The following is a 27757-nucleotide window of genomic DNA, read 5'->3' as shown; positions in this document are numbered from 1 at the left end:
ATACAAGCTACACCCAGGAGGGGCTGCGTCAGAAGTATTTTCTCCATTCCGTTTATTAAAGAAAAAAACCAGGAAAATATCATTTTTACATATTCATCTGTGACTCCAGCGTTTTCTCTCATGAAGTCATAAAACCACACAACACGCTTACATCACTGCCAAAATTCAAAAACTATAAATAGGTCTATAACCTTTTTGGTTCAAATTGGAATATGGGATTCTTTCGAAAAGACAGAAAGGAAAATGGAAAATTTATTACTCAAAAAATAAACAATGTCCCTTCAATACAGGCATTGTAGCACATATGTTCAACAGTAACCAAATGTGACGTCAAAAAACAAAAAAAGAAAATAACCCAGAGAATTATGATTTTTGGGTGAGGATGTAAACAGCAGCAGGAACAGATGAGTATTTAAAAATAAAGAGCCTATTATATTCAAATGAAACAAAGAATGAGGAGACAAAGTAATAAGCTATAAAAATATATCTGTCAGCAAAGCTGTTCCAAGACTGAATGTTTTCCCTGTAAGATACTCAGGAAGCACCAGGCACCCTCCAGGTTTAAAGCTTTCATTCCTGGGCTCTGAGCTATATTGGTGTCCTGTAGAATAGGAATTGAGATGAGAAGAAAACATTTGACCGACTGCCCCAGCAATCATGCAATGTTTTATACTCTGTGGAGCGCTGCCTAACACAACAAAACCGAGTATTGTTACAGAGGACTCAAAGAGTCCAACCAATTATGTCCCTTCATGGGCATGGCTATACTAGCCTTTGATCACCAGCTCTAACTACCAGCAGTAAAGCAAACACAAATCTGCAGACAGCATCAATAAACCTTGCAGTGGGAGGGAACAAAGATACTCTGTGCCCAGTTGGCTTTTTTTTTTTCTTCTTCTTTCTTCCCCCCCCCCCCCCTTCCCTTAACCCCCATCAAAATTACCTACTGGTTGTCTTCTCTAAGTTACAGGCAGTTTGAAAGCAAGCAAAGGGTCGCTTTATTCACTTTTTAAAGCTAGTTGTATGGCATCAAGCAGAAAATTTAATTTTTTAAAAAAGCATACTTCAGCAGAACTCCTTATCCAAGGCAAAATTCAGTCTGCTAATTACCTGGACCAATTCATCTGTGCTTTTATTAAGCTCTGGTTTTACACACATACAGATATATATAATACACATATTCGTGATCAAGGAGTTTGTAGAAACACTCTACTTCACTGTTTGCTTACTGAGTGGACTCTTCCCTGAAGATTTTCCTGCTAAACACAATCTGAACACTCCAGATTTTCTGGCAATTCGTGCTGTTACTTCACTATGATCTCACAGCTCAGGATTGTGCAGAGGTCTGAGGCAAGCATGTGTTGAGCATCGCTCACCCAGCGCTGCAACTTAGCCTTTTTGCTCCCACAGTGCAGAAGTTCAACAATACAGACCTCCCGTACCCAAGAAGCACATAGCCTTTTCAAGCTCAGAGGCACTGCTTCAGTGTAGAAACCACAGTGGTTTTCATCATGCAGAACAGACAGGTTTAAGGCACAGATCTGAACAAAAGATTAGGAAAGGCAGCCTGGTCCCGCAGTTAAGCCACTAGCCTAGAACCTAGAAATCCCAGCTCTGCCAGCATGGCCTGCAACACGGTCTGTGCTGCTGGTGTCAACACACAAAATCACGTTAGCCTCAAGCCCCAGAAATATGCAGGGCTTGAATGACCTTGAAATGACTTTAAGTTAAGCAAAATACCTTTGAGGGTTTGGGCCTTGTTTGCTTTGTGCTGCAATAACTGTCCATAAAATAAAGGATAACATTCCCCTATCTCGCCACGTACACCGGACACCCACTGTAACAAGGATACCCAGCATGCCTGCTAAAGCAAGGTACCGTACCACCTTAAAGAGGCATGAAAACAAAAATAAGGTTTCACATCAGCCTCATGTTGCCCTTCTAACCTGAGAAAGGAATGGCCAAAGTAAGAGCCCAGGGTTGCAACCTCAGAGACCTCTGAAGAATTAAATAAAATCCAATTCTGTCACCCTTGTGTCTGTCGTCAGAGATTTCTTAATAACTGGTGGATGCTAACTGGGCTTTACGCCTGCTGCCTGCTTTAACTGGCACATGATTCAGCTCCTGCCACTGCATGAAGCACTGAGTTTATTTAGCTGTGTCTCCCCAACTGGCAGAGCTAGTCCTCCCTTCCCTTCCAGTTCTGCTGCTTTAAACACCTCACAGTGCATATCACTTGGGAGAAGCCCTGCTCCCATGGCTGGCTGGCAGGAACCCTGTCTCTCATGTGTAAATAAAGGCAAGACAATGCTTTTTTAACCACATTCCTCAAAATAAGGATCTATAAAAAATTTTCCATGCTCTCTTCAGGTAAAAATGTACATACAATTGTTTAAAATGTGCTGTAACAACCATGCCAATCCAAAAATCAGGGTGTGAGAATCTGGAGGAAAGGGAGATAATTATTACTTGTAATGCACTAAAGCATGAACAACATGACTTGGATTCAGTTTCCAACTTACTATAAACTTTGCATATGTTCTCACTGCATCTTCCCAATACCCCTGTTACTTTTGCACATGATCCAGATGATATAGCATCTTTTCTCTCGTCATTTGTCTATCTTATCTATTCAAAACACAATCTGGAGGATAACAAATTTCTTTTGCTGGGAGGATCAGCCCTAAGCACAAGAACTCAGTGAAAAACATTACTATAACACAGCCACAGCTTTTTCACTTTAGTAGCACTACTTACATCTGGATGAAAAAGTAGTGCATGCCAAATAGGTAGTAAAAGCCAAAACACATGGGTGATCGCCAAAAAGAAAACTCAAGCTTTATAATTTATAATCTGTTAAACTCGTGTCTTTACATTAAAAAAAAAATAGTCTGCTTAACTTCCAAGCAAACTCTACGAGAAAAGACAAAACAAAGCACTGAGGCGAGAAGAGTCAGAGCAAAATCAGGCCTAGAATGAAGAGTGAATAGAAATTCAAGCCAAGCCCTTATGTAGAAATAGAGTAGTAATACAGTATCTATAACAAGCAAAGCTGTATTTAAACAATTACAGCCCTATAATAAATTGCGAACAGAGTAGATCTGTGAACAACACACAAGGTGAAATTGCATCTAATATGGTGATTCATACTTACTCAGAAAATCTGGTTGTTACTATACACTAGTTGACGCCAGGCTGCATTTTATTCAAACCAATAAAATCTTTTGTGTGGTCTCTTGACCTCGCTAATTATCTAATTTACATTTAAGACAATAATGTTGCTTAGTAATTTAAAGAGGAAGTGTTCCCACCCTGGAGTGTTATCCCTGCATCTCCTCTGAAGAAACTTTAAACTGGAGAATACTGCAAGTGAATGGGAGTTCTCTGCAACTCAGTTCCTAACTATTTCTTTTAATTGGCTGAGCTCCGGACATATCAATTCTATCTGGCATGCTCACAGGAGGCAAAATCTGGAGTTACCCCAAATTACCCAATTCTGTGGTGGTTAGAGGAAAAGTAAAAGTCTCTCCTAAGTAGGCTCCAGGGTACCAGGATGCAATCCAACAATGTGCAGACACTTAACATCTTTTCAAGGCCTTGCATTTAAAAGACCAAACTCATCTCGATATTCTGGTCATCAAATGTCAGTACAGAACTCAGAGGCTGGGACCACTGTGCAGCATCTTCAGTCAGACCTTACTGTACTAGAGGCAGAAACTGCATAGGCTGGGAGAAAGAGAGTTATGCCTTGAAAATAATTCCATCTTTCTTACACTAGTAGGGAAAGGGGGTGGAAAAATGTTAAGTGATCTTCAGAAGAAGCTGCTTCTATCTTCTACTACTGTGGCACGAATGGAGAATTAAACACACAGAAATAGACCTGAAGTCAATAGGCTGGTTTTTCAACTTCATATTTTCTTTCCAGTAAAGAGCTGAGTTTGTCTTTTATATACAATACAGTTGCTCCTATTCAAACAGTATGCGAGAGACCATAGGTGCTTTCTTGCTAAATATAAAGCAAGCATGAAAACATCTCAGGATGAAGTAGAACCCCTAAAATTTGGTGAGTATTACCATATTGACAGGTAGTCCACCACCTGAGGCCACTTCCATCTGGAGCTGCTGTGTGTGCATTTGAGCTGAAAGCAGAAGCTGGCTCAGGCCACAGGGTGCAATCATGAATTACCAGTATCACTGGTTTATACACTTCTGTTCAAACAGTCTCCGGTTTTGGCACCTATTTACCCTGGGTGCAAAGCCACCCACCTGCCTCTACTCCATGTCACAGTTCAGCACCGCATTACTTATTTCAGCGCGACTTTGTGGAGGGATGTGTATAAATAAAACAGATTGGATCTGCAGATCTGAGTTGATAAGACCAAGAGAAAAAAAAAGTTCTGCTGCTGGGTATTTTTGTGTGTGGAAATGTTTAACCTGGATCATTTCAGCAGAGCCCTACAAACAGGTGCATCAGCACAACCAGAGCAACAAACTGCAGCACAGGAACAGCCAGCAGCAGCAGGGATGGCAAGCGGGAATTTCTTGGAGTTTGCCTTGTGTCAAATCCAATTTATTTAACATCTAATTACATCCTTAGAATTACCAAATAATGGGGGAAGGAAACAATCATTAGCTTTTAAGAACAGATCTGATGCAAATTATTTCATATTGCTTGTACTTACACAAGAAACAAGACCTGGACATACTGCATTCACTTGCTAATTCTGTTCTGAAGAAATTGTTCCCTAAATGATTCTTGGGAGCCAACCGATTGTAACTGCTGAAATCCTCTCAGACTTGCCAATTCCTGAAATCTTTTTCCCATTTTTTCCCCAAACGACACTGTGTTCATCTAGTAGTAAAGGGCACCGAGGCAACCTTCAGTAGCTGATGCAGTGTGCCCCTCAGCAGATGACATATACTGAAATGTGACCATGATCCCACAAAAACAGGGCAGCAGTAAACTCCCTTAGAGCTTGTAGTTCATTCATGTTGCTTTATAAATAGTTCAGTAGTAAATGACTGACAATACCAGCTAAAAAGGACACCAGCCGCTGCTGGTCTTCCCCCCTCCACCCAGGGTTGCTGCCCAGTCCTGGGGTCTACATGTATCTGTTCCTCAACCGCAGTTTGCAGCCCAGAGTAGTAACATAAGTGGTGGCCAAGTTAAAATGCCAGGCAGTGGTGGCTGAAAAGCTGGTACATACACTCATTACAAAAAGTCTACTACAGAGTGATGTTTCAGCAAGAGAGAAATGCCCAGTAACATCTAGATACCCCAACAGCATCTGCTCTCTCTGAATCAAGTCACAGAGCTAAACCTACACCAATGTGTAGAGGAATACATCCTTCAGTTTGCAGCATGTAACTGCAAACATACCTCAACTCCCAGAATACTAAGAGCAGATAATACCATGGGAGTGGTGAGGGCTTAGCCCTTTTATAAAGGACACCATACAGTTCCCACCCCTATAGATGCAGTTTTTCCCTAGCTAGCAGCCCAGGTCAGAAAAGGTTGAGTCGCCTCTCACTTGAAAAATGTAATACAGCTCAGCTTACACTGGTTGACAACATTATGAATGCCACAGAGAAGATAAATGAGAAGCAACTGTTCACCTTATCTCAGATACAAGAACATCCAGTGAATTTTTCTGAGACTACAATTAAAACAACATTGGATAAGACAGCAACTCATATCAATGGCTTGTTGCAGAGGCATTCAAGACAAGACTTTGTCCATTCAGAGAAGCTCCCCTGGTAACTATTATGATCTGGAGACAACCTACAGTGCAAATGTCTAGTTTTCCTGCAGCTGCGAGGGTGTACCAAGCAGAGCAGCGCTACACATGCCATACCTGTACCCTCTCCAAAGCTACTGCCCCATGGGACAGAACAGAGGGCAAGAGGGGTGAGAGGGACTTTTTGTCAGGAACAGCATGGCTCTTCTGATGAAGCATGTTTGTATTGTTGGTCATGTTTGTCTGTCACACCTACGGAGGCTGCAAACACTGTGCAGTTTTCCTCTGGCGTGCACACAGAGCTGGGCACTGTGGTGCTACTGCCATGATTGCAGCCTTCTGTCACTACTGCAGGATGAACATGGTAACATTAACAATTAGTGACTCAGATAAGGCACTCTGTTATAAATCCTCATCCAAATCACTGAGGTTGTATGCAGTATAAACTCTTCCAACACACAGCTAGCACTCTTCACTCACTCTGGGGTACATGTTCCCACCCTCTCCCACCCGCCAGCATTAACACTTACGCGACCTCCTGGGGAGCAGGTTCATACAGCTCATCACTTCTTTTTTAGGTTACTTTTTGGCTGGATCAGCTTCCTGCAACAGTGCAGCAGGGTTGCATAAGCGTTGGTGCTGCTGCAAAAGAAGGGGTGATCACATATTACTGCAGATGGGAGGTAAGGAAAGGATGAGATGGATACATAACCTGACTTGGAGCGTATCCTGAACCTTGACTGAGAGAGAAGGCTGTGGCTCTCGGGAACCTAAGGGGTTTTCTAAACTGCAGAATTGCATGGTCCCAGCCTCAGTGACTCCCATCCAGGACTTCCTTGCAAAAATTCACAAAAGGCTCCATAAGGCTGTGGAGAGATGGGTAGATCAGACTGCTGCACTGGGCATGTACTTGGCAGACTACGGCAACCCCAGACATTTACAAAGACAACAGCAACTGCCAGAAACTAACAGCTATGCACACAGGAGTTCTCCTTCAAAACATCAAACAGTGGAGACTACATTTGGCCCCTAAAATATAGAGGTAGTTGAGCTTTCTCTGACAACCATCTCACATGCTGCTCCTTTGCAGGAGGGACTGCGCCCGTCGGGTCTGGGGGCACGAGCCACCTGGAAGTTCTTGCTGTGCTGTTTGGAGGTTCACGTGACATGCCAAAATGATCAGCCAGACACCAAGTGAAACCAATTTCTCTCAGACATCTTTGGCAATTCATGTTACTGCCAAGTGTACTCCAGGCTCCAAATACAACTCTCTTGTCTGCAAAGCCTTCCCATGACCGTAGCACACCAGCCACCCAGAAAGAAAATTTGATATAATTTTGCTGATAGGCTTCTCTGCTCAGAGAAGCTTTTCATTTTTCAGATATACATAAACTTACTTGGTTTTCAAAATGCACCTCTTAACAGAAATAGCTGTCAAGAGTAGACAGCAATGAAAAGTTGTAATTAATACCAGGCTACAATATACATTCATCAAAACACTTGGAACTATGGAAGTAAAGGCTCTAGCACAAGATATTCTTCCTTCAAACAGAGCTGGGCCCAAGTAACACCTCAAGAGGTTAGAAAAATCTGCCCAAAACATTGTCAAAGCAGCCCCATGATCAAAACAAGAGGGGATAAATAAATCTGTTGGGACAAAAAGTTCATCACCTTGCTCTAGGTAGTCTGTCCAAGCAGTTTCCATTAACGCAGAGCAGAAAGCACAAAGTTCAGCAGGCACGCTCTGGGGACGGGAAACTAACCAAGGTCAACAGCAAAGGGCTGTAATGGCTTTCTCCAGGGCACCTCTCAAACTATCCCCCCATTAAACCTTAACCTAGCTTTCTATTTAAACTAATTTACATTTGTTTTGCTTGCTAATGAACCTACCCAAAGAGGTTTGTAAACCCTGGGAGCATTCCCCAGCTGTCGCCCTTTTCTGAGGGCAGGGACAGGAGGCCAGGGGTTTGGCCATCACTTGTATTTCAACAGCTATTGATCACACTGTTTCATACCACAGAAGCTGCTCCAAATTGCTAAAATATTCCCCCCTCAAACCACTCAAGTTTAATTTCTCTCACAGGAAAAAAAAGAAGAAAAAAAAAAAATCAAAGAAACACTCATATGTTTCTTCAAATCAAAACACTGTTAGATCAGACACTGGCACAAGTTCAGACCTAACATTTGTGGGGCTGGATCAAAGCAGAGCCCCAGACCTAAAACGCAAGGAATGAACAGGTCTGGATCTCCGTGCTGTGTTTTTTTGGAAACCAGTGTCTTTTCCTACTGTGTACGTTTCTTAAAAGGTAATGGATTAGGCATTTCCCAATGTAACAGGAGGGTGCAGGAGCACAGGACTCCCAAGAATCACACTCAAGCAGAACAGAGACCACCAAGACATGGGGCAGCCAGGGAGACACAGAAGTAAAGAACCAGTGAAGGCTGAGAGCTAGAGCAAAAACTGTTTGTACAAGTATTGCAGTGCCTTGGAGCGGGTGCTGGGAGCCTGGGGCAAGCTGCTGTTGTGTTGGCCAGTAAGCGACACTCTGGTTTACCACTTAAAATGACGATTTGAAGAGAGCTCCCGCTCCTATGGCCCTGAGTACTACCTGCTTGATGCTCGCTTTAAAAGTTGCCCTTCTGCCCCCGTCACCTTGTGTGTGTAACATCAGTACAACACTATGAAACATGGCACAGGGACAGCACTTGTGGAGACCTGCCCAGGTATTTTTAATCGCAGCATTGTCTGAAGCTGCTCAGAGCAGATTATACATGCAGATGTAAAAATTCCTGGGGTAAAATCCCGGCCCTGTCATGTTAACGGCACCCATGTTCAAAGGCTCGCTGAAGCTTTGCGCAGAGGGCCGTGGATGCAGTTTTGCCTGTATGCAGAGAAATCGGGAAATTACTTTATCTTATGGTCCCAGATTCCTGGTCTTTGGCCTAAGCCATGCGCAAATAATACCCAGCAAAACATCAGGGGACAGAGACAGGCCTACAAGCTGGCCTGCGCCTCCACCAGAACAGTTGTAGGCCTCTGGGAAATGTTGACAATGACTGAGACCCTGCTGACATTCAGTTGCCAGCTTCCCATTATCTCTTTTGACATAATTTGAACCCTGTCCTGCTGCTGAAAACATGTGGAAATATCAGAGACTGAGGGCCTTGTGACAAAGTCAAACTCACGTAGCTGTGCTGTTGAGCACTGGGAGTCAAAGCCCACGGGATGGAGTGACCTGTCACCCCCTCATGGCTCGGGGACTCCGACTCACCCCAGTGGGACTTGCGGGGGTCCCCGCTGCTCAGGATCAGCTTCTCTGGAGGCAACAGAATCAAAGACAATATTGACCCATGGCTCCACCATGGTCCTGCTCACTTCAGGAAAGTGTTTCTTGTATCAGGAAAAGCAGAGAAAGTTCTTTTAATCTGTGGGAAAAAATAATATCTGGTTTTCTTCTTTTTCTTATAATTCAGTCAGTCACCATTTGCTTTTCTCCTGTAGAAATCCAAGGGTGACAGCCTATAACACTGTCCGCAGTGTCATAGAAAGCACGCAGGCCCAGAGGAAGGTGACTCTAAAGTGCTCTCTATTTTGGTTTGCCTGAGCTCAGACAAAACAGAAAATGGAAAGAAACACAGAAAAAGGAGAACAGATCATTTCAGCATCTGCAAAAAGGTATAACACCTCCATCGAGACCATCACTCTAGAGTCCTCTCTAAAAACACTGAAGAAAAGCTTCAGGATCCTTGAAGAGAATATCAGCACATATCATGGCTTTTATAGGTTAAACCAACCTGCCAGACTCAACAGTTCCATTGGGCTCTACGTTCAGATTTTGTGGATACTTCTAGTTCCACACAGATTTACCCAATTTCTGGCTTCAAGAAACACCCATCTTTTAGGAAGGCTTAAACAACATGAGGCTAGGTGGCCTGCTCATGCCTTACTCAGCTAGGCCAGTCATCAATCTCTTCGCAAAGATGCAAACATACCACATGTTTGCGGCACGTTTGCCTTACCCTGTAATGTCTGCAGTCAAGGATGACCACAGAAAGCACGCCAGACATTTCCATCCAGCTGCTAAACCTGAACCATTTCGCTTATAGAAAACCTGCCAGTTATAAAAATAACTTAATTCCAGGTGGTTAGCGGCGGGTTGGGCAGGTCAGCAGAATGTTAGTACTGCTGTCCACACAAAAACATCATGTTTTAGCCAAGAACATTAAAAAAAAATAAACCTGGATGACATATAAGGAACACCTACAACTTTCTGTGCATGATCCACTGATTGTATTGATCCAGCTGATCTGAATTATATCTTGCATTTGCAGATTTATTTCAAAAGGTATTTATAACTAAAAGCAAAACAACCTGAAATAAGAGTCTTCATTTCCACAGAGTCCTCCTCCTGTGAATAAAGGCTATTGTTTCTTTTGAGGAAAGAAGAAATTGCAATGCTAATACCAATAACATGTGAAAGCTAACAGCCAGCTCAGGTCAGAGCAGAACTCTTGATAAGGCTTGGCAAACTTTTCAAATGTGATTAAACTGCAGCAAAGTCCAAGGTTTCCTAAAGCCACAGCAGTGTGTGAGGAGATGCTTAAATCCTGAAGTTGCTACAAATGACTGTATCACAAGGACAGCTGTATGGTATCTGGCTCTTTCCAATGTCTCTATCCCAAACACACCAGCTCTTCAGTTATACCAATAAATGTTATAACAAAGCTGAAAGAGTATTGAAAATTAGCTGGTTTATTAAAATGAACAAAAACGCATGTTTAGTTTTTGAAGTTTAAGGACTATCCCTTGAAGTGTGACCAATGCAAAAATGTACAGTTCGTTCCTTCTCTGATACACCCTGGGCTGAAAGACTTTTGCATGATATGCTGTTTCAGCAGGGAAGCTGCTCGCTGTTCAGAGGGAGATGCTGTAATGTATGATGTCCTCAACTGTCATTTCACAGTCTTAGAGGGCAAGTTAGTACCACTAGGCCTGGTTTATCCAGGTGGAGTTAACCCCAGCCAACAGACTGCCCCACCTTAGTCATGCAGTGCTGTAACAGAGCCTTCCCAAGGAAGGGTAGAGTCCTGCACCTCTCTGTACAGCCAGCCCAGGGCTGAGGCACTTGCACCTCTTCTGCCAACGACCACACAGAGCTGCAAATGAAGCACAGAAATGTTGGAAGGCATGTTGAAAGCACCAGGTGCAAGCTGGGAAAGGGTGAAGGGGATGTCCCACAGTCACACACACATCTGAACTTCCACAATTCACTGTCTACAGAATTTTACTACTTAGGAAATGGTTTCATCTTACATTATGAGCAGAGAAAATCTTCCAAGTAAAGCAATATGGTAATTCTCTGTTAAATTTAGCTACATATTTTGAATAAAAGAAGGCAACAAGAAAAAAGCAGGCAAGGTGGGGATGAAACGACAAGAGAAAAAGGCATAAGAGCAAAAAGCCTGAGGTGTAAAATCACTAACTTTCTTCCTTTACTGAAGGAAAGGAAAAAAAATCCTCTACTCATACTACTTACTACTGATGTTCATTAGAGACCTGATTGTTCAGACTCACTAAAGCTGTGAACATGCTATGAAATGCAAACTTTTCCTTCATACTTTCAATAAATTACAACATAATTCTCTGCCCAAATTCTTGGGTCACCTTGTAAGGCGAAGGTCTGAATCCCGACCTCCAGCACAACACAACTGAAAGGAACTTGGTTAGCTGATATGAAACAGAACTTCCAAAATGCTTGTCACATGAGCCTTAATAAAGCCATGATAAATCCTTTTCAGAACCAAAATAAATGAGAACTCCAGAGTACCCTAAAGTCCAGTCTAAAGAAATTAATCTATGATTAACACTTTTTCATCATATTCTACAGACACAGTGTTTCTTCTTTAGGAGGATGATGCTTTCGTGACAGTTATCAGGAGACTGGGAATAAATCTCCCTTCATCTTGATTACTTTCCCCCCAATAAGTTCTGATATGACCTTCACCTTTACAGTGCCAGAGCGACTTGCAACAGTGCATTCAACAGTGTGACTAGCATCTACCATGTGTGCTTTGCTCTCCCTCAATGAATTTGGGAATCCTGCGTGTGCACTGTAATCTCTTGTTGTAGCATGCATACCACTGGCTGTTTACGATAACAACGGGTGATGGCGCAGCTTCTGCTAAAAGGAGTTCCTGTTTCACAGTCTCGTATTAAGACCCTCCTGGGGAAGTTACATGTCAGAGTTGAGTCACTCTCGCAGTTCATCATCGCCAAAAGTAGCACGTCCTGAGCTCCAGCCCTGCCCTTTCTTCTCTCCATCCCAGTCATGCTAATGCACCCTTTCTCTTGCATCAAACTAATGTTCATCAGAGCCTTCACTGAGCTGATTCAGTTCATTAACCTAGAGGCAAACAATTCACTTTTTTGTCACGTTAGTTTTCTTCCAGGCCAGTGAATTGAATGCGTTTCACTCAGGGCCTGATGACTGATAGACTTGCTGCCAGCCAGGGGGGAGTTGGCAGTCAGGAGTCAGGGAGAGGAGCAATAAGATGAGGACAGGACACTGGCTGTCCCCAGTACAAAGAGGGACATGATCAGCAGTAACATGTTGCTTTACCTTCAACAGTCTGACCCTGACTGGAGATTTCTTTGCTGCCAAAGAGTGAAACTGCCAGCTGCAACTCTCTTCCTCAAGCTCTCAACGGTCGGCCACAAACACTTAGTCCAGGCCAGTAAGGACCCTGAAAGCCAACTGGGAGACTCTGAACCTAATCTAATACCCCATGGAGAGTCAGGGCAAAAAGTAAGTTTGATGCATTCATGACAACTGCCGTTGGCAAAGAAATGCACACTGCAACTTTCTGTGTTTCCCAATTGCTAACAGTTTTAAGACTGCTTGTTTTAGCTAGGCATTTCATCACCTGCAACCAGCTTGAAAAAGAAACACAGGTCTGGACAAAGTGAGTGTCAAAGGAAGGGATTTTGTGCCTGGAAAGGCACAAAATTTGCCATACTCTTAATCCTAAATGCCTTCCTCTTTCTATGCTTATTGCAGATCATTTACCCCTCTCCTTGACTACTCCTGCTTCTTGCCAGCTTTTTACACAAGTTCTTCCTATTTGCCTGCTTTCTCATGCACAGAGACCTTCCCTAAATACCTCTATACAGCTGCCACAACCTGTTCCTTTTATAAAGGCTCTAAGAGCATTCCCCTACCATACATGTTTACAAGAAATCAACTACTAATTAATAGCCAGGAAGCAGAAAGCTAACACTTGTATGTTTGTATTTGCACATGAATATGTATCAAATGTATATACAAGGGTGCACAGTATATTCAATATCACTGTTTCCCCTCTTCCACCATCCCTTTTATGCCAGGACATCTATCTAAATTGCGCTGGGGCTTGATTCCTATGACTAGTTGGGAAATCTAATTTTAAGGTGCAGTGCTTTAATACACTGGAGGTTTGTCTAATCCCATCCAGTTTATTCCAACAAAAAACAACACACGTCACTAAACCTGACTCCGTGTGAGCTGACTGTCTCCCACCAAAGTGATTTGCTACTTTTCCTCTAAAAATAGCTAGGAGGGAAAGGTTTCTTCTCCACAGCTCTTTCTTGAAAACCTATGGTACAGTACAATGACTGACAGACCTTTCAATAGAGTAGGTTGGATGCTTATACATCATTAATTGATCCAAGCCCTTGATAACCTGGTAAAAGGATACAGTTGACTGCTTTGTAAAATAGCCAGGATTTCAAAGACAATACAAACCAGTGGATATCATAGTATTTAACCTGTTTTCTCAAAAGCAGAGTTAATCTGCATGACTCCTTTGCTCAGTGATACTCATCTACATATTAGCCTTACACACACAGTCTGATCTCCATTTCATGTGAGCTTTCAGCTTAATTTTTGCCTTTTCTTCCTACTGCTTTTTGCATCCCAAATGCATTGCTTGTAACTTCACAGCCAAAGTAAATGAGTTCAATTCATATAGCAGTTAAAGCTTGTGCAAGCGACCCCCATGAAACCTTTCTCTGCCACCACCACAGCATCCGTGATACCATTAGGACCAGGTGGCATTACCATCTATAACAAAACTTTTCCAAAAGCCACTCTTGCCACGTTTTAGCTCTGCAATGAATTGAAGCACTGCTGCTGTGCAGGGAAAACCCCTGCAGCTCTGAAAATTATAAAGGAGGAAAGCAGACAGGTCCTTAGGTGGTAGAAGGAGGTTATGGTTTCCTTCCAATAACAGTTACCATATCCTTTGATATTCTATCTACTTTATCGTTTTCCGCAGTTTTGCAGAATAGCAGCTGTGATAACACAGAGCCCATCTTCTGCACTGCCTCTCACTGTACAGAGGTAAGGACGGAGAAAACACGTGTTGGGAGCCCTCAGCTTGCCTCAGCTAGGAGGCAAAAGATGAGTCATCACCTAACCCTGGAGTCAGGGGTCACCCCCTCTGGGGAGTCACTGAGTTGTTCGGTCCACTCACAGCTAATCCCCAGTGAGTGGCTCTTGCTAAAAGATTTCTTTATCCCCTTAGCTGAAAAAAAAATAACAACAGAGTTAACAAGCCCAGTAAAAATCCATGACTTGGGCAAATCCTTAAGGATCAAGTGGGGAGGGGGAGGGAACATAAACTAATCCAAGAGTCCAAAAAGTCTTTTGCCAAAGCCTTTTAAAAAACAAAAACTTCACTAGGGTCTCCTCGTTAGTGGCTATTACAGGGGAGGCATTTCTTTCTTTCTCAACTAAGAATCTCTTCTCAAGAACACAAACAAGGGTGCCCATTGACGTGGTGCAGTGCTTTCTAATCCATCTGACCAGCTGGCTTTGTATGTCCTTTATACATACTGCAGGAGAAAAAAGAAAGGCTTCTCAGGGAGAAGAGCCTCTGTCCCCTCAGCAGAAATACTGGTTTTACTGCTGGAGGGCCCACAGTGTTCCTAGGGAATAAATACAAAGTTTTTTCTCAATAGGAATGTTTACAGTATATGGGTTTGAATATCAGCAATGACTCACAGAATTGATAAATGACCATTCTCTTCTTTTTGCCCCCCCAAAATTACAGCCATCTTAGACCTTGGTTCTGCCACTAGTTTCCCAATCTGAAAACATCAGCCCAACTTCCCTGGGGTTAAAACAATAGCATTAACATGTCACTGAATTTCAGTAGCTGTCTCACAAATGAGCATGAGACAACAGAAGACAGAGAGCAAGAGGTACATAGAAGGGCCTGGGTGGACCTGTGAATTACCTGCAATACCAGCTCGCAGTGCTTGTTTTCTAGAGTGTGGAAAGTTTCCCAAACCATCGTTTCCCTAGCAAAACTCTGGGCCCTACCCCTAATTTGAGGGGCAAAGGTGTAGGTGCTGTCAGGGGCAGCACCAGGAGGTGCCGCAGCAGTGCAGTGCTTCCACCGAGCCCCCTCGGTGCAAAGCCCTCGAGAGCACACACTTGGCAGGGCTAGTGCAAACATGGCCTTTACAAACTCTGAAGGTGTGAGTCAGAGCTCACCTCTTTCTGCAGACTCCTTCCCCTCCCTTCATGTCAGAAGTTTTTTCCATCTATCTGCTTGTGAAAGATGTCTTCTAAAGCAATAGAGATGTTTGGGTTACATCTGTAAGGGCTATTCTGCCATAACATTAAGAATAACACAGAAAAAATGTTTTGAAAAGGTGCTAGCACAGGAAATTTTAACTTTACAAGCAATTACAAGCTCATGTGGTTACTGTTCTGTCTTTTCGAAGAACGTATGTACCTATCTTAATAAAATGATTGGGAGGCACGACTGAGAATGAGCATTTAATCCCAGAAACTTTGAATAGTGTAGTCATTGTTCTAATGGTCCCAATCCTTTCCAGAGCTGACAGCTCCAAGGGTAAAGTCGCTTAGCCTTGTGCAATGCAGGAGTGAAACACAAGGAAGCACAGCACAAGACAGCCTGGGTGAAGATAAACATCTACTGGGAGCAGTCTAGCTATCTTTTTTTTTTTTCCTCTTAAGCCAGTTTCCCCTCAAAGCTGTGAGTAAAGGAAACAAAAGGTTGGATGTGCTTAAGACTTTGAAAACATAACTAGGCTCCTTCGTTTTTCATGTCTTTCATTTTCTGGGGCTTTGCAATTTGCTTCCAACCTCCCCACTGTGAAGTCCTCAGTCAAGTCAAACCTGTTTGCCATCTGTGTGTGAGTGCCCTTATACCCAAACCCAGCCAACAGTTTAGAGTAAACAGACCTACCCAGGGAGGAGCTGGAATTTGAACTGCAAATCATCTGTGTCCCAAACAATTACTCCCTCTCCAGGTGAGGGAACGCAGCAACATTTCTGGTGTCTAAGCAGATTTCTCTGCAGCAGTTTGAAAGATGGGAGATCGGCCTTTTTTCATCACGGGCAGGGCATTAAAGAGACTCATCAACACAAAAAACTGCTTAGCTAAGTAGTCTGCTCCTTTCACTTACCTACTGCTGATTCGTTAAGCTAATATTTTAAGAACAGTGGGTACATCCTGGAACCACCCTCTTACCTCAGTGATTATGTCTAAATTGTTCTGCCGAGTATCTTACATAAGGCTTGCATAAGTAATGCGTTCTGCTCCTCGTAAATTTGGTTGCTCTAGCTAATGAGGAGAACCACACTGTGAACTTCCCAGACTGCAGAATGACCAAAACTGCAATGCCTGACACAGTGCTCATCCTTCTTTAGCACAAGATTGACCTTTCAAAGAAGATTAAACCTAGGCAAACAATTGAAAAGCCTGAGCAAGCTGAGACCTGGCAACAAAGGCAAACACTAGCACAAAGGAATCACAAAAAGGAAAGAAAAGGGTAGGAATAAATAAGGGAGAGTAGTAATCACTCTCCATCTGAGAGAGCAGGGACCAGAGACAGTCCTGAGCATGGAGGGATTTTGGTATGGAGCGCTAAGATCTCCACCTTCCATGTCCCCTTCTCACCACCACTGGTTTAGGAATGCTCAGATTCAGAGCTGTGAACTCACCTGCTACATATGCATGTTGTAATTACACCGAGTAGTCCACTCACCTCTTGACCACATTATTTGCAATGTAAATGACAGGTCTCAGATAAAGGCTACCTATCTGCTGAAAGAGCGTGTCCCATGCAAGACCTGCACGTCCTGCTCCTCATGGGAAAACACGTCTCTTCTGCATTGGCTGAGAAGGTTTCTCTGCATACAGGTCAGGGTGGTAGAGGCTGAGGGGTGAGCTACATAATTGGTGTGGAGGGGTATCAATTCCAGGCTGTAAAATGGAAGAGTAACTTCAGTGAGCTCCATTAAAACACTAAGTATTACTCATTATTTCATCTTTTTTGACTCTTTTCCCAAAACCCAAGGATTCAGGCTTTGTAGGCATATAAATGGAGGAAGCTAATATGGACAATATACATGGCCCACATTTGTCACACATATCCCGTTACCCATAAGTGAGAAGACATGGCAAATTAAAAAATTAAAAATTAGTACCAGACAATGATACTTTGGTAATCATATAGATAATATGTGTGACCTTCTGTATTAGAGAGTATGTACAGTATGATTTAAACCTTACACTAAATCTGTAAGAAAGGTGGCCAGTGGGACTAAAAGGGGGGGAAAAGCAACCCACAAAACTCACAGTGGTTGGGAAATACACTAATGAATGTGGATGGTGCAACCATCATTGGCCTCCCTTGTCATTATGAGGCAGTCCCTATTACATGATCACACACTGTTTTTGCCTAGACTCCTGCCTCATTCACTGCGTAATTAAAATGAAGGTAAAGGTTTTAATGCTAAATGCCTTGGCAGTTTAATCTAGGAGTCACTGAAGCTTGTAGAACACATAGCTTATGTTTCCGTCTACACTGAAACAAAGTCAAAGCTGAAAATCATGTGTTAGGCACCACATATTTTCTTTGGTGTGATCAGCCTGGTTATATAAGAGGGGTCCAGCCTGGGAGAGGAGCAAACTTCAGATCCCGATGCGTTTGTTGTCAGCAGGTGCTGTGTTGTGTTGTGACCTGTTCCAGCCACACCTATAATCACACAGCAAGCTACAGGTAACTCCTGAGATTGCCTTTTATCTTTAATCGCTTCCTGTTCACACTTCATCCTGCCAACACCTCCTGTCAGGATTATTGCTGTTTATTTCTCATGAATATCTAAGAATATCATTCATCCCAGCAACAAAGGTTTCCAAGCAGTGAGGCGTGCTTCAGAAGTGACCTGCAGTATTTCCTAAAAGGTTACTTGATTGACTTGTTGGTTGGGAAAGTAAACAGGAAGACCTACATTGTCATAAAAAGCAGCAGTATTAGGCAGGCAGGGATCACCAAAGCAGTTATTCCAGTGTAGTTCTCTAGAAATGAAAGTCTCACACACAGATTAAGTCATCTACTAGTAGCACCAGTACTATGGCTCTGATCTTGAAAGTTCTTAGTCAGGTTGAGTTGTTTCCTCTTACAAATACTTAGATGAGACACAGTTGCAGATTTTAGATAAACTGCACTGGTCACCAACTACTCAGATCCAGGATTTCCAAGAGATGCTGGGTTTATTTAGCTTATGATCTAACTGCACGGTACAACTGAGTCATAACACAGCCTCTCAGAAGTCCATATCTCCCCCTCCCAGCTACACATAACAATACTTAAGTCATCAGCCTAACTGCTTTAAAGACAGACCTGAAAAACCTAGTAACTAACTTCTGTCTCATGAGGACCTACAGGTGTTAGCAGCAGTAAGTCCCATCATTCATGCTACATCCCACCATGCAACCAACACAACAAGATGGACATCACAGACCTTCTAGAAATATTCTATGATAAACACTTTAAAACAGCAGAATCTGTTTGGGAGGCCACACAGGAAAGCCATATCAGGGTATTTATGCATCTGAAAACAAACTTTTTTTTTTATTATTGCAAAAAGAAATAAGACAAAAGTGAGGGCACACTAAATGAAACTATCAGAAGTTTACTCTGAAACAAAAAGGACTGTTTCTTGCACCAGATATTGCTTAGCTGTAGAGCACATTGCCACAGGATACTGCAGACATCATGGCTAGAAGGGGTCCAAAAGCAATTGCACAAAGCTGTGTAAGGGCTACTAACCTCAACCTTGGGGATACCATCTCTAGCTCCAGTGTAACACACCACTAAAAACAGTGAGAGTACACTAAAAACACATCACTATGTCTGTCCTCTCTTTTATCTAGTTACTGACCACTGTCAGAAGCAGGACAACAAGAGCTGTTCCTATATTGTGATTATTACAGTCCCTATTAGGCAAAGATTTCCAAGTAAAACTCAGCTTTCCACCATTCCTCATATGCCTCCTGTCTCCACTGGAGCAGGTACAGCTGCGATAACCTCAGTTTGGGTGCACTGTCCCAACAAATAGCAGCGAAATGACAGACACTGGACACACTAGGCCTTGCAAGTCTCAGCATTCACCCCCTGCTCTACATCTCTGTCAGCCCCACATAGTCTGACCAGTGAGAATTATTCTGCATCTCCCATTTCACACACTCTTGGCTCTAATTCTCTCTCTCAGGTCACAGTCTTGCCTCTGACCAGACTCAGCTGCTCCCCAGGGTGACAAAATTACCACTTCAGCCTTACAGCAGTCATCAGCACTTCCCAGTGTTGCTCTTCTCTCCTTCTGTTTAACAGCATCTTCCTTTATATTCACTGCTAGCTGGAGTGTTTTTCACTGCTGCCTAGAGCTTCCCCTACCACCATTACACACACTTTCATAATTAAGACTTCTCTGCCTGAGTCAACCGAAAACTAACAAAAATGTCAAGTATCTCAAAACTATTGCCAGAAACAGCCACATCGCTTTCAGACAGTCTTACTTCTTGCAAGCACCCCTTGAATGCAGAAACTAAAGCAACTTTTAGGTTTCCATTTATCCTCCATACTTATTAGTGTTTGATAATGATGGTTTCTGCATAACTCAGTGAGTTGCAATCATACCTTTAAGAGGCTTTCAATGGGCCAGTCCTCTCACTATAACATTTGTGTAAAACTGACTACGTTCCGCTTTATCCCTTGCAAAAATGCACTTAGTATTTAATCTCAATGACTCCATCTTCCCTATGGTCCTTCTGCTTTGTGATGGGGATCAGCATTGCATGTATGCAAGAAACAAGGAGAGCTGCAAGAAAGACCAAAATAGAGTCCTGGCCCTGTTGGGTGGACTGATTTGCCACAGGCCTCAGGGACCTTCAGGCTCCAAGCTATGCAATTTAATGTCTTCTGTGCTTGGCGTTATTGATCCCCCTACCTTTTCACCTAGAAATTATGGCAGCTTTCCCTGTGGGTGAAAAACCAGACAGGCTCAGCTCTTAAGAAAAATCTTAAACGGCAGTTAGGAGAAGACTTCATGATTTTAGGTAAAACAATATTGATTTTTATGAGTCTAACCACAGTCTAAAAATAGCACAGCACCTATTTACCCTTACTTCATGAGTGACGTGTTGGCATTCTTTTTATCACTACACCATGAATGAAAGACACAATAAAGTTAGCTATATCCTGTAAATTACAAAACATTGTTCTCCAGTCAAACTATTTGTGTTGTTGAGGAGCTGCTGCCTACGGCTGCTTTGTATACAAGAAAGAGATCTCAGATGTTGTTAGTACTTGGAGAAGAAGCAGAAAAATGATGGCCAGCTACTTCTGGAAGACATCACTCGTTAATTACCTGTGGTTCACCTGGATCACTATTGAAGCAAACAGCTATCTGCAAACTAAGTACAGAGAACTAGGATGAATCACAATATGCCAAACACTTATTTCTTAACAGAAGTCAGCCAGCCAACAGGACTCTAAAATGGAAGGGTTTTTTCTTAAACTTCTCACTGGGAAGGATTTTATAAAATGACGGGAACTCAGTAAAGCTCGGACCTTTTTCCTCATGGCATAAGATATCCATAGAGATTTCTAAGATTGCAAGTATTTGAACCTGTAGGGAAGAAATACTGTGAGCAACAATATTGTCAGCTTCTGCCTGACCGGCTGGTCCAATATTTTGGTAGACATATTCGACTTCCTCCACATATTCCCTACCTTGTCTCATGCAATGGGAGTTTGAAAACCCAGGATGTCTAATGCTTTATTTTAACTTACATCACAACAAGAATCAATCCTTTCCATATGGACACTTGCTTCTTCAGATCTTCCTTCCAAGCAGCACAGTTCTTGTGTCCTCTCCCTACAATACACAAAAGGAAAAAAACCAAGCTAGAGGCAATGTTTCCAGCTATGTTTCCTCTTGTTCTGCGTGAATCCTTCCGGCAGGCTTTTATACGCTCTGGAAAAGGTATGCTGTTATAACTTTGCAGCTGCTATTGACTGTAGCAGTCCTGTCTGAATCTGGTCCAGTGCAGGTCACCAAGAGTCAGTGCTAGAACAAGCACTTCTTAGCTGTTATCTATCGCATCATCATATCACTTCCCAGCATAGTGTCTTATCCCTGATCATCTGGAGACAGAGATTTTTCTTAATTCGCCAGATGGAGCTCAGTAGGGCAAGTTGTCTCTGGAATACCTGAAGGACAGAACAGCTACGTGTGGCCTTCTTCCTCATTTTTATTTTTACTGAAAAGTAAAGCAATCACTGTTGGCTTTACAAGAAGATACTCAGGGTTATCCACAAAACCAGAGAACCCCAAGTAAGTAAATGCCTATAATAAAACAAAAAACAGTAACAAATGCATTGTTTTCTCTTGCTTCTAACACAAAACATCCCGCTAAGCCCCTAAAACCAATACTGAATGTATTTAATTGTGATCATGCTGAACACAAGATTACCAGAGCCAGAAAATCTCTTGGACTTGAATCAACAATTGTTTTCCATTTTGAAAACTTCACAATGAACATGGCTGGAGACTTGGCTTCCACTCCCTGAATGAAACCCAACATCAGCTCTCGGTCCCCAGAGTCCCAAAACTGAAGTGACCCAGATGCTGCAAAGGTCAGTGCAACCAAGAACCACCACTGAATTTACTATTTTTGCTATCATAATGCCCAAAGCCTTTAGCCCTGAGCCAGGGCCCCCACTGCATTAAGCAATATGCAAACAATCTTGAAGAAGTAGCCCCTGCACCAAAGACCTTACGGTACAAGTTTTAGCAGGCTCCATCAGCTCCTTAAAACAAGCAAGGGGGGCAGGAGGGGGGCCTGGTGACCCAGACGCAAGCGCATATTGGCACAATGAGCATTAGTCATGGCTTACCACCAACTAATCTCAAAACAAAATATTTTCCAGTGACAATTCTCACTTTTACCAACAAACGACATAACAGAGCTTTTTTTTTTTTTTTTTTTTTTTTTTTTAAAAAAAAAAAAAATTCTTCCTTCTCTGGGCTCTCGGTACTGAACCACCTACAGATAGAAAACCTTTCTCTTTTTTTCTAGCACCATGCCACTTTGCTGCATCTTGTGTGCTGGTGGGGAGGTGGTGGTGGGGAACAACATCAGCAAAAAACGTAAACCATTGCAGGCCAATCAATTAGATGCAGTCTGACCTTTCTTTTCACAATAAAAGGGTTTCCTTTTTTCCCCCCTAAGAGTGAGAAAATTCCAAAACATGGTTTCATAAGGAGGTGTCAAAGAGGTGCTTTATGTAAAAGCTGCATTTAAGAGGGAAAACTCACAATTCTCAAAAGCACATTGCTTTTTCCTCCTGTGTGCTTTGTTCCGAGTCTGCTGCTGTATGTGCATTCACCGGACCAGCTTTTATTAACAAGATTTGGTATTCTTCATGGTAGCTCAGAGAGAGCGAGTGATCTTCTATGCACTGTTAATTATTTTACTAAATTTGAAGGGTTCTAAGCATATATACCTATGCTTTCAAACATCCTGCTGGGTTGGAAAGGCAAGCCACTGGTGATGGCACAAGCTGCAGTTTGGCTCCAGAGGGGGGGGCTGTGAACACGCCACGAGGGCTCTCTCCCAGTGGGACCTGAGTGTGGGTGCTCAGCTTTGCTCAGCTGAGGATTACCCCGTGTTGTCGAGGCGCTATCGCTATGTGATTCAGTCCACCACGTTTGGTTTTCACCTTGGGCTGGGAACTGCTGAAGGGGGTTGCCCTTTAGCTACCGTAGGGCAGAGGTGGTTTGGGTCAGACCTATGGAATTCCTGGATCCTGAAGGAGACTTTCATGAAAAATGTAGGAGAAGCTGGACTTGCCTTGCAAAGCAGCACAACCACAACACACACACACAAGCTATATCCTGCATTAAATTAGAAAGCGCTTGCTCCATTTCTCCCTAAGCTGAGCAATGCTAGGTGAGCCAAGCAAAGTAAGTGGATTCATGTGCTCTAATAGCACATCATCCACACAGACATGAATCCTTTTTCCATTCAGAGCAAAGGCATTATCTATAAGTTAACTATGTATTCCCCCATGGTCACAGAGCAAGAAAAACATTCATTCTTTCTTTGACATGCTACTATAGTTCTCCAGGCTTCCTCAATATAGTGAGTTCAGGGTAAATTCCCCATTTGTCCTGCCCTCACAGTTCCCAGCAAATGAGTCCTAGAATGACAGAACACCATTTTATTGAACTAACTAGCTGCTTTTGGCTTTCTTCTCTTTTCTCCCGTACAACACAGGGCCTTTTTATCTTGGGGCTGTCTCCTCCTGGGCATGCTTCCAGCTAGCCTTAGCGCCTGCTGCACATGAGCACTGTCTACGCAATATCATCATTGCTTTAAAAATGTACCAAATGCAGGAAAACAGTTTCTCTCTCTCTCTCTCCCCACCCCCCACCCCCCTTTTTAATAAGAATTTTTCCATGTGGTTAGAGAAATAACATCTGGAATTACTGAAGGCTGCCAAAAGGAGAGAATGAAAACAATGAGTTGAGTCACACTTGAACCTGCCAGCTTCATATAATTTAGACCTTCTTGAGGCAGTTTGAAAAGAAAAAAAAAAAAAAAAAAAAAAAAGAAAAAGGAAAATGTTTTAGTTTACTTTTTATAATGCAAATTTTTGTTGTTTTGGGTTTTTTTGTTTGTTTTGTTGTTGTTTCTTTTTAATCTGGTGGTGTAAGTTGCAGAGTCAACCAAGACATAGCACCATGGTATGGGCATTCATCCTTGTAAAGCTCTGATATCACAGGCTTTCTGTAATTCATCTATACATATGCAACAACAGATCAAAGTTTCTCCTTCTGAGCAGCATCCCACTAAGCTAGTGAAATTTCTCCCAGGAGCAGGTATGGAGCTGCACTGGAACTTTTTATTCCCTCTGACAATGCAGTACAGAAAATTTGGAAGTTTCCTAAATGCCCCTTCATTTCTCATAACCATGAGCAGTACTGGTATGCTCTGGTAAATTTTAAAATGGCTTTATACTGTAGCAATGTAGTCTCCGTGAAAGATCAGCTCCTGTATGACTGCCCTAAGGACAATTGCCAAGGACATTACATTTCTTTGCCTAGTCTAAGAAAGGCCTTCACGTGTTTCCATGGTCTGAATTCTTCACCTCTTTTCACCTTCAGCAGTTACGCTCTGCTAGCACGCAGCTGGTACACTCACTGAAGCTGACGATTGCATTGCCAGTAGAGATAAAAAGAACAGTTACAGTGTTTAATGAAATAGGAAACCCAGGTGATAGGAATGACCAGCAACATACTCTGTAAAAAAGTCATGAGTAGGACCCAAGCCAGGCAGCCTGAGGAGTTTTCCAATGGATTTAAATGCAAACGTATGTGTGTGAGGTAGAGGAAGAAACGAGCAAAGGTAGAGGCTGCATGCTGTTTCCTGGAGCCTTGCATGTATGAGGGAGAAGACCAGTGAAGCACAGTAACCAGACAGCAGAGGAGAATTTGTGGCAACACTTTGGGGATTAAAAAAAAACCCAACCAAAACACAAAAACAAATCAGAAAACTAACAGACCACTGGAGAACAGGCTTAGCTAGAAAGAAGAATAGTCAGCCAAGAAACTTTCTCCTGCGGATGGATACACAACGTATTCAGGGATTTATAGGTATTGCTTGCAATCTGCCTGAATCCAAGACACACAACTTTATCACACATCTATCACTGTTTCTCCTCAAAGAAACCACTCAAAAGACTTAACGCTAGCTAACTGTCAGGTCAAGCAAGGTTGCACAGTTCATATCTAGGCAAAGCATGTGAAATTATTATCGGTCCCGCACAGTCTCATCCAACAGTGGAGAACAGGTGATGTAGAGTCATGCTGTACGACCACAGGAAATGCTACACTCTCCTCAGGAGGGCAACTACAGTGTAAACTCTCGTGAAAAGAGTACTTTTACTGGTATTTCAAAAAGCCCTTAGAAACAGCCATATTAGAATCTATACTATCACTGTTGTCTGATATAATCTCACTACCATCATTACCATTACTCTTGCGGGAGGAGCAGTAGACGCTCATAGTAGCTTTCGCAGCAGTGTCCTGACATGATAATTCCACCATGGCTCCATCAGCCCATTACTGGCATGGACAGAAGGCATCTACTCCCCTCCTTTCATTTCACAAAAATTGCCATTTCATCAGGCTATGACAAACCGCTTTCTGCACTGCTATCATAGCTCCTTTCCCTCAGTGCAAAGCTACTGGAAATTCTTATCGAGCTTGCCCACTCCATTGTTCCACACTATCACGTGTTATCGGAGGAGTCACTGCACATTTAGCACATGTCGGCTTTTTTCTTTTCACTAAGTCACTTGGCAACAGTTCCAGCAGCTCTCCTTGCCTCAAAGGCTTTAAACAATCCTACCAAGATGGCTGAGCAGCTAGAGATGCATTAACACAACTCCCTCACGTGGATAGACCTTTGTTCCAGGATAAGGCAGGATAAGACTCACTATGCAGTTTAAAAGCCTGCATAAATAGTAAGCTAAAATAATCCCATCTGGTTTAATACCAAAACAGGAATGTCTACAAGATGCTGCTACACTGACTTAGTTTTACTGTTTTAAATTTGCTCCTTATCTTGTACCAAGAGCTTTCCCATTTAGACAAAGTGTTAGCCTTCTAAATGGTAGTTAACCACCCACTATTTTGTACTTATTAACTTACTGTCATTTAACAGAAAATGTTTAGGCAAACCATGAGAGAGATCAGAATTCTGATCCTCATATTAAAAAGAAAAGTGCTCCAGGCATTAGATTGTGAAATATGATTTCCCAGGATATATTAAATTCTGGTTTAATGTTCTTTTTGATATCACAGAAAGTCAAACCTCATTTAATAAGAGCGCACTTCAATAGCTTTGCATACAGCATGCTTTCCCTTGATAAAGTCTCTGTGCTGCGGCAAACTTGGAATTTGATCAGAACCTCTGGAGCACCGGGTGGTGGGAGGTGGAGGAGAGCAAAACCCACACCATGAACCTCATCTCACAGAAGTTCCTTAGATAGTTTTACAGCAAACACAAACAAGAGGAATGAGCCAAAGGGCTCAGCAGAAAGCATCACAAACTTGCATTTTGCTGCAGGACGGGCAGCCTAGCTGGTACAGCAATGCCAAGCACAGCACATATCATATGTATTCTTACGTTGACTTTATTTCTGCAAGAGTCATGGCAGAATGACGGACAGAAGTATGCATTTAGGGCCATCTCTAACTGAGAGGGTACCAACGCCTGAGCTTTTTCTCATGGTAACTGTCAGTCTAACTATAGAAGAACTATTGAGAAAAACTTATGACCTAACCCTGGCTCCAATATACCTGCTGTGCCTCAGAGATTCTCACAAAGTACAGAGTTACAGAGGGAAGTTCCCCTCTGTCCTCACAGGCTTGCATAATTCTTTCATGTGTTCCTTTAGTTTTTGCATACTTCAACATGAAACAGTGGGTCAAAACACAAAAGCAGCGTTGTTTACAAGAAAACCTACCATGACTGATGTCATTAGAGGAAATCAGCAGGAGGTTGCATAGACAAGGGAAGTTCGGAATGAAATGGAAAGAGCACCCTGGCAATTTGGGCATGGACAATTTACTGCAAGATGTCACCAAGCACCCTCAATTTCTCCTCTTGCTCTGCTTGGGCACACAGTTCCACAGAAGTAGGAGATTCCTGCCATTAATAGGTGCTATCCTGAGGTCCCAACGCTGGCAGTCAGTCTTACAAACTTTTACTTCAATTCTGCCACACCTACTCCCTGTATAGGTGGCTGCTGAACATGCAGGCTGATGCAGCCATGTGTAGCATATTAAGCCCCTTCTCAGGGCTATCTTCGTCTGCTGAACATAATTTTGATGCCATAGGGACAGCCAAGCAGAGCCTGAGATAGTGAAGAGCCTTTAACCATTCTCCAAGTTGCCTCAGGTTTGAGCATCCTCTTTGGTACACACTGCCATGCTACCTGTGCATTAGCAAGACCTTGCTGGCAGAAAGCAGTAAGCTGCTGTCCTGTGAATATCTGCTATCCCTTTGCAGAAAACCTTGCTGTTTTGTTACTAAGTCTTGAAATAACGCAATGACTGTGGTTGAGTATTTTCTGTGCTGCTCCCAGACAGTACGCTTTCAGCATAAGTGAATTTTCAGGACATTCTTAACAGCAGATCATGACTTCAATCACAAAGGAAGGATTCCATCGCAGACCATATTAAAAAAACAAAACAAAAAAAAAGTGATAATGCCAGGGCATGGTTTGCCTAGAGGCTAACAATACTGACGTTACTGCGCAGCACTCTAGAAGTGGTCCATGTGTTGCTTGAGTCACAAGCAGTGACTTTAAGTAGCTAATTAGCAAGAGATGCCAGTATCTTGTAGATCAGTTTATACACTCACAGAAAACTCTGAAAGGTAATATAGATAAAAAGCAATAATAAGTGATTATTTATATTTTATTAATATCAATTGTTATTTAATGAACTTCATTATGTTTCATAACTGATTAAGACTCTTCATATTATTTCTTGCAAAATAAATTGCAAGCCTCATCTCCAATAAATTTTATCCCCTTCCTTCACCCTCACACAGAGCAGGTGCTTTGTAAATTACAATTACTTTTT

General features: G+C 42.6%; 1 long non-coding RNA gene across 1 annotated transcript in view; it reads right to left on the bottom strand.

Annotated features, from left to right (window-relative positions):
• LOC114015121 (uncharacterized) overlaps positions 1-27757 on the bottom strand; it is a 55649-nt gene that overhangs the window by 16426 nt on the left and 11466 nt on the right. The window contains exons 4-5 of the long non-coding RNA XR_008735038.1: positions 9011-9164; positions 6269-6380 (exon numbers count right to left, since the gene is read on the bottom strand). This is a non-coding gene — a long non-coding RNA (uncharacterized LOC114015121). The remainder of the gene's footprint in view (positions 1-6268; positions 6381-9010; positions 9165-27757) is intronic.

This window comes from Falco cherrug, chromosome 13, assembly GCF_023634085.1.
Source record: "Falco cherrug isolate bFalChe1 chromosome 13, bFalChe1.pri, whole genome shotgun sequence".
NCBI classification, from domain to species: Eukaryota; Metazoa; Chordata; class Aves; order Falconiformes; family Falconidae; genus Falco; species Falco cherrug.
This window is presented reverse-complemented; position numbering and strand designations above follow the sequence as displayed.